This window comes from Cyprinus carpio, chromosome A20 (genome assembly GCF_018340385.1).
Source record: "Cyprinus carpio isolate SPL01 chromosome A20, ASM1834038v1, whole genome shotgun sequence".
Classification (NCBI taxonomy): Eukaryota; Metazoa; Chordata; class Actinopteri; order Cypriniformes; family Cyprinidae; genus Cyprinus; species Cyprinus carpio.
In genome coordinates, this window is record NC_056591.1 from 4,534,042 (window position 1) to 4,540,731 (window position 6,690).

The following is a 6,690-nucleotide window of genomic DNA, read 5'->3' on the forward strand; positions in this document are numbered from 1 at the left end:
ACGTTTGTTTGTTGTTGTTGTTTTTGTTTTTGGTAGCTTTCAGTAATGACTCTGACACTTCAGCCTACTCCACGAGTTGAGGATGGAGTATATTCTGGCGGTCATTGTAGTAGATAATGGGATTATCTCTTAGTTCGTGCTCCCTCAAATCAAACCCAACCCAATATTGCGGCTCCAATGGGTTATTGACGCACAAGCGCCGGTATATGTCCTCCAAGCCTGCGGGGGGCGATAGTGCGGCTCCAATGGGTTTATTGACGCACAAGCGCCGCTTAGAAGGGGCAAAAGAAGACGCGCTGGAAATGGCCGCTTCCATGTCGTGAATGTGAAGACTGACAAAGATTACAATTTTATCCAACTGCTGAACTCGTCGAAATCATAATCGAATCATATATCATACCGGTAAGCTTAATGAGTAGCTACATATATTTTATCAAATGTAGGACGAGTAATTAATCTGATCTTTCATTAGTCACATATCATACACGCTCTGAGATATCGGACAGATGTGGTCTTTAGCTGATGACGCTTGAGCTTTCGAAACAAATGATTCACAGACTAAAAATAGAACTTTAAATATCGTACCACACACGAGATCTACGGCCTCGAACATGATCTTATTTATTATGATTTACCTGACAATAACAATGATACAGTTACAGTTATCAGACGGCGATTCGTTGTTTGGCGGATTTCATAGAAATTATGTTTTGCATTTTTTTTTTTTCGTGTTGTTTAGAATTTGATTGTTTTCAAGAAACACCTTTCGTACTAATTCTTACGGGGGAAATTAATAGAGTCTGACAATACTTTAAAGTAAAGTAAAGTAAAAAAAAAAAAAAAAAAAAAACATTGAATCCAATAATATTATAATACTCCACTAAATCTTTAAGAGCCTTATCAGAATCTTTGAGAATAATGTGAAATGAAAAAAAATTAGTTTCATCTCCAGAAGCTTTACTGCAATGACAATTTGGTTGTGAAATGTGCTTATTTGTCAAAAAAAAAAAATAATAATGTTACAATGAGGAAAAAAAAGATTTTTGCAAATGCTAAACGTGTACGAGACTTCATGAGATTTTTTACCTTACTCATCCTTATACCATAGTATGGTATTTTCTTCAGTCTTCTTCACATATGTTGGGTGTTAATTATAGCTGTTAAAGTAATGACTTTCAGTGGAAGTGTCAAGTCACGTTTATTTATGTAGTGCTTTATACAATACAGATTTTAATAAACGGTAAACTAACTGTATTAATGTTTCAAATTTCAATCTCAGCTTTAAAGCAGCTCTGCAGAAGAAAGTAGTATCATTATTCAGCTCAACGGAGTTCAGTGTTGATTCGGTTCAATGCTATAACATTATCAGTGTTGCAAAATTCATGGATTATTAAATGTAAAACAGCTTTACTGTCAGATTGATAATGTTTTCTGAGTAGTAGCATGTGTGAGATTAAGAGGTAATTAACTAACTGATATCCTCAGGCTTTGCTGTACAGAGCTGCGCAGCTAGTGCTGTCCTACGGTGGACTGATAGTCCAGTTTGGCTACAGCTGTCACTTCCTTCCAAATGAAGGACGGCAAGGAGTACTCTAACACCGCTGCTGGAAGTTTTGCCACAAATCTGGACCACACAAAGCCATGCTGGTACTGGGACAAGAAGGATCTGGCCCGCACCCCGTCCCAGTCCGATGGCATGGATCCAGCCACAGAAGCCCGGTACAGACGAGAGGGAGCCCGGTTCATTTTTGACGTCGGGACACGTCTGGGACTGTATCCTTTTAATACTGCCATTTATTACCATGTGTAGTTTCAGTTCGGTGATTTCTAAAACATTGAGAGGATTTTGATATTCTCCTTAACCAATTTATCTCAAGACATTATGACACTCTGGCAACCGGAATAACATACTTTCATCGTTTTTACATGTTTCATTCTTTCAAACCGTTTCCCAGATATGTAAGTACAACATGCTCTTGAAAATCTGATTTCATCCAAAGCATTTTCTTTTCGTCCTGCCATATAATGCTTCATAGCCTACAGTGTTTATAGGCTAATTTGTAATTTTGTTATATAAATAATATGGAAAATATTTGTATTATAGTGCTGTCAAACGATTAATTGCGAGTAAACGCATCTAAAATAAAAGTTTGTGTTTGCATAATGTATGAGAATAATACATATTATACATAATTATGCATATAAAATACAAACACGTGCATGTTTATATTTAAGAAAAATATGCTATTTTTATATAAATAAATATATTTACATATAATATAATAATGTAAATATATAAATGTATATACATGTAAATATTTTCAAAATATACTGTATGTGTGTGTATATATATATACATAATAAATAAACTTAGTACAAAAAAAAAACTTTTATTTTGAATGCGATTAATCATTTGACAGTATTTAAATAAATAAAAAATTCCCTTTTGCAAAATAGGGACTGATTAAACCGTGTCTATGTGAAAATGCAGTAGCATGCAGCACACTGTAAATTTAATCACATTAATTCATTTACATTTCTTTCTACAGGTGACCGGGGCTTGTTGTCTTTTCTTGGCTGGTAAAGTGGAAGAAACCCCCAAGAAGTGTAAAGACATCATTAAAACGACTCGCAGTCTGCTCAATGACGTGCAGTTTGCACAGTTTGGAGATGATCCAAAGGTTTGCAACCCTTTCAACACACACATTCTCTTTCTTGTGATGATCCTGCTGTGTTAAACATGACTGTGCTTCATGGAATCACTCCACAGGAAGAGGTCATGGTCTTGGAAAGGATTTTACTGCAGACAATCAAGTTTGATTTACAAGTTGAGCACCCCTACCAGTTTCTGCTGCGCTATGCTAAACAGCTCAAAGGTAAAACTAGGTTTAAGACAGAGTTTTAAGTTTCATGTTGAATTTAAGAAATGTCCATTCAAGTTGATTTCTTTGAAAGTGTTGCTTTGTGATGTTGCTCATCTCATTGTTTAATTTTACAGGTGACAAGAACAAAGTTCAGAAGCTTGTGCAGATGGCATGGACCTTTGTCAATGATAGGTTCGATTGACTTTATTTATTACCAACAATGACACTGTATTTTCTTTCTTTGTATTAAAAAAAAAGTTCAGCTGTTGCCAGGCATCCATATAAGTGTTACTATAGTAAACTAAAACCATAAAAAAGTAGTTTTTACTTAAAAATAAACATTAACTAAACATAAAACAAAGTTATGAAAAAAATGCAACTTATTTTATTTCAACTAATTGAGCAAATTTTTGTAACTTGTACTAAAATATTTAGTTAACCATGACCATATAGACATTAAAAACACAACAGATTTATCAGAATTTTAACTATAATGAAAATGAAAACACAAAGTTTGAGTTCAATTATATATATATATATTATATATATATATATATATATATATATATATATATATATATATATATATATATATATATATATATATATATATATATATATAATCATATATATATAATCATTATATATATATAATCATTTATATATATATATCATTCAGTTATGTAAAAAAATGTCTTTGATCTTTCAAGCTCCATCATTGCAGTCAGCGGGTGTTGCATTGCTTCAGTCCAAAAGATTTTAAATAAAAAGCGCCCATCCATAAAAAAAGTGTCTCACATGGCTCCGGGGGTGAACAAAGACCCCCTGTAGCGAATCGATGTGTTTTTGTGAGAAAAATATCTATATTCAAAATGTAATAATTCCTCATGAAGCTTCATAGACTTCTAAAGGTAAATTTATTAGATACGTTTTTCAGGGATGCACAGTTTGTGACATTTCAACTTTCTTTGTATGCCTTTTACTCACATTAGTTGTGTTGTTGAGGGACAACAGTGAGGGACAAATTATTAATTACATTTAAAACTAGTTAATTTTGGACATAGCACTTCAGTGTTTTATGAGCATGTTTGTGTGTACATTTCCAGCCTCTGCACAATGTTGTCCCTTCAGTGGGAGCCAGAGATCATAGCAGTGGCAGTCATGTACCTCGCCGGCCGGCTGTGTAAGTTTGACATTCAGGAGTGGACGTCTAAGCAGTCGTCTCGCCGCTGGTGGGAGCAGTTTGTGCAGGATGTGCCGGTGGAGCTGCTGGAGGGTAAGAGACTGCAGCAGACAGGTCACAAACCCTCGCTACACCTCCTCATCAAAAGAATGGGAACATTAACATTGTGTCATGATACACTGCTCTCTTCCAGCATTTCATGATCTCTACCATTGTCTTGTGTTCTTCAGACATCTGCCACCAGATTCTGGATTTGTACTCTCAGGGTAAGCAGCCGATACCCCAGCAGCCTCAGATACTGGACAAAGAGAAACCGCCACCCCCTCCTGCTGCTCAGCCCGGCCAGTCTGGGGCGCAGAACCCACCTGCTCAACCTCCCTCCAAAAAAAACTCCCCCCAGGCCAGCCCACCCGCCAAGATTAAACGCCAACATGTAAGTAAAGCATTCACAGTCAGCTCTGATATATTATAGAAAACACTCATCTGTGACCCAATTCAACTCCCTGGTTATTTATTTTTTTTTTTAATTGAATTAATTTTGAAAAGTTGAAATCACATTAAAGGCACAGTTTACCCGAAAATGAAAATCTGTCATCATTTACGCTTTCTCATATTGTTCTAAACCTGTATGACTTTCTTACTTCTGCAGAACACAGAAGAACTTATTTTGAAGAATGTTATTAACCAAACCAAAACATATCTTTTTTTTTTTTTTTTTTTGTACGGACAATTCTCAAATAAAAGAAGATTATTTTTAATTTTTGGATGAAATATTCCTTTAAATTGTGACTATTACAGAACCTTATAGCAGTGCAATTGAATGATCTCAGAACTCATGGTAGATCTGTAACAAAAAATGTACACTTTATTGATTATAAAAAAAAAAAATCAGTCTTGAAGTAGAAAATTGTGAGGTATTTAAAGTTCATGTTTTATTTTGTTTTGTAGGTCTCTCCTAAAGACGAACCTAAAGCCCAAACAGGTAAAATCACTCCGGACATTTTTATAGTGTCATAATAATGAATCTCGATTGTGAGAGATTATGTATTTTGTCTCTCTGTCTCTGAAACAGAGCAAGTTGGGTCTAAGATACCACGCCTGGAGAGTCCTATGCCCCCTCTTCCTGTGTCCCAACCCCCAGGTGAGGCTTTCTGTGTTTTGAAATAGGCGGCAAAATAAATCTTATAAAATCTTACCAACCCCAAACTTTTGAACAGTAGTGTATATACACGTAATGCAATGATGCTTGCTAATAAAAACTATAATGAAGTGACTATATTAAGTATAATGTAAATAATTGAATCTATAATGACGTCTGTCCACGCATAGATCGTAAGGCTCCATCTTCCATCCCGGCTCCTCCTGCTGAAGCAGAACCGGCCACATCAGCTGACATGGATCCAGCTCAGGGACCGGCTCCTCCTCTGCCCCACGGGGCCCCGCCCCCTCTACCTCACCGCCCGCCACCCCCTCCTCCCTCCAGCTATATCATGGGAATGTCCACGTCCAGTTCGTACATGTCCGGCGAGGGATTTCAGAGTCTGCAGTCCATGATGAAGACTGAAGCGCCCTCCTACGCGCCCATGCCCCCTTCATTCGGCCTCCCGTACCACCCGCACGTCTATCCACATGCAAACCCCCCACCTCCAGGCCCTCCGCCTCCAAGCACTTACCCTCCTCCCAATCTGCCCCCGCCCACCCATCTTACCCCCCTCCAGGCTACAACCCACTACCCCCACGCCCCCGCGTATGCCACCAGGGCACACTGTGCCCCATCCTGTAATGGGCTTACCGCCCGCTGGGTACCCACCTCCACCCGGCCAACCTCAGGTGCCGCTGCCGCCACACGGCATGCCACCTGTGGCAGGAATGAACAGAGGGGCGTGGATGAGATGAGAGGTGATTAAATCAGTCCTTCACATCTTGGTTTAGGCCCATGATACATGTGCCTTTCTACAATATACAGTCTGTATCAGGTTTCTATGTATTCTGATGCAGGTTTCACAGGAAGGTACAGACATTTTCCAGCTGCTGAGAATACCCACAGACTTCCGCTTGGGTTCAGGGGTTTCAGCGCTCTGTAGACTTTTTTGTCCACCGATGCGATTTAAAGGGGTAGTTGACCTCAAAATGAAAAACTGTAAAAGCTGAAAAAAATGTATTTACTGTTCCTCATGTTGTTCTAAACCTGTATGCAAAAACAAAAAGGACAAAAAACACATCTAAAAAACGGACTATACAACTTGTGATCTAAGACTTGGTCCATATGATGTTTCTGAAGTCATATAATAGAGATGTTTTTAGCTTTTTACAAAGTTATTCTATGGTTTCAGATCTCAAGTAGTACGTGATACTTCATAGTGTTTTTTACTAGTTATGAATGTTTTTTGTATGAAAAGATCTGACATGATGTGAAGCTTCATAAAAAAAAGAAATCGCAGGTTTGGAATGGCATGAGGGTGGATAAATGAAGAGCTTTCTGTTTTGAGGAAACTGTCCCTTTAAATTCATTCCCATCACCACTTACATTCCAAACCCATTTCTGTGAATTAATTATGATTTCTTGGTTGTATAATATGATTTATTCTGTATTATCTTTAGAGAACCTTTTTTCAATGTTATGTATTCACTCCCCTTTGGCTT

General features: G+C 37.5%; 1 pseudogene; it reads left to right on the forward strand.

Moving 5' to 3' along the window:
* Nucleotides 1–251: 251 nt before the first annotated feature.
* On the forward strand, nt 252–6,064 carry LOC109085771 (annotated as a pseudogene).
* Nucleotides 6,065–6,690: the final 626 nt, after the last annotated feature.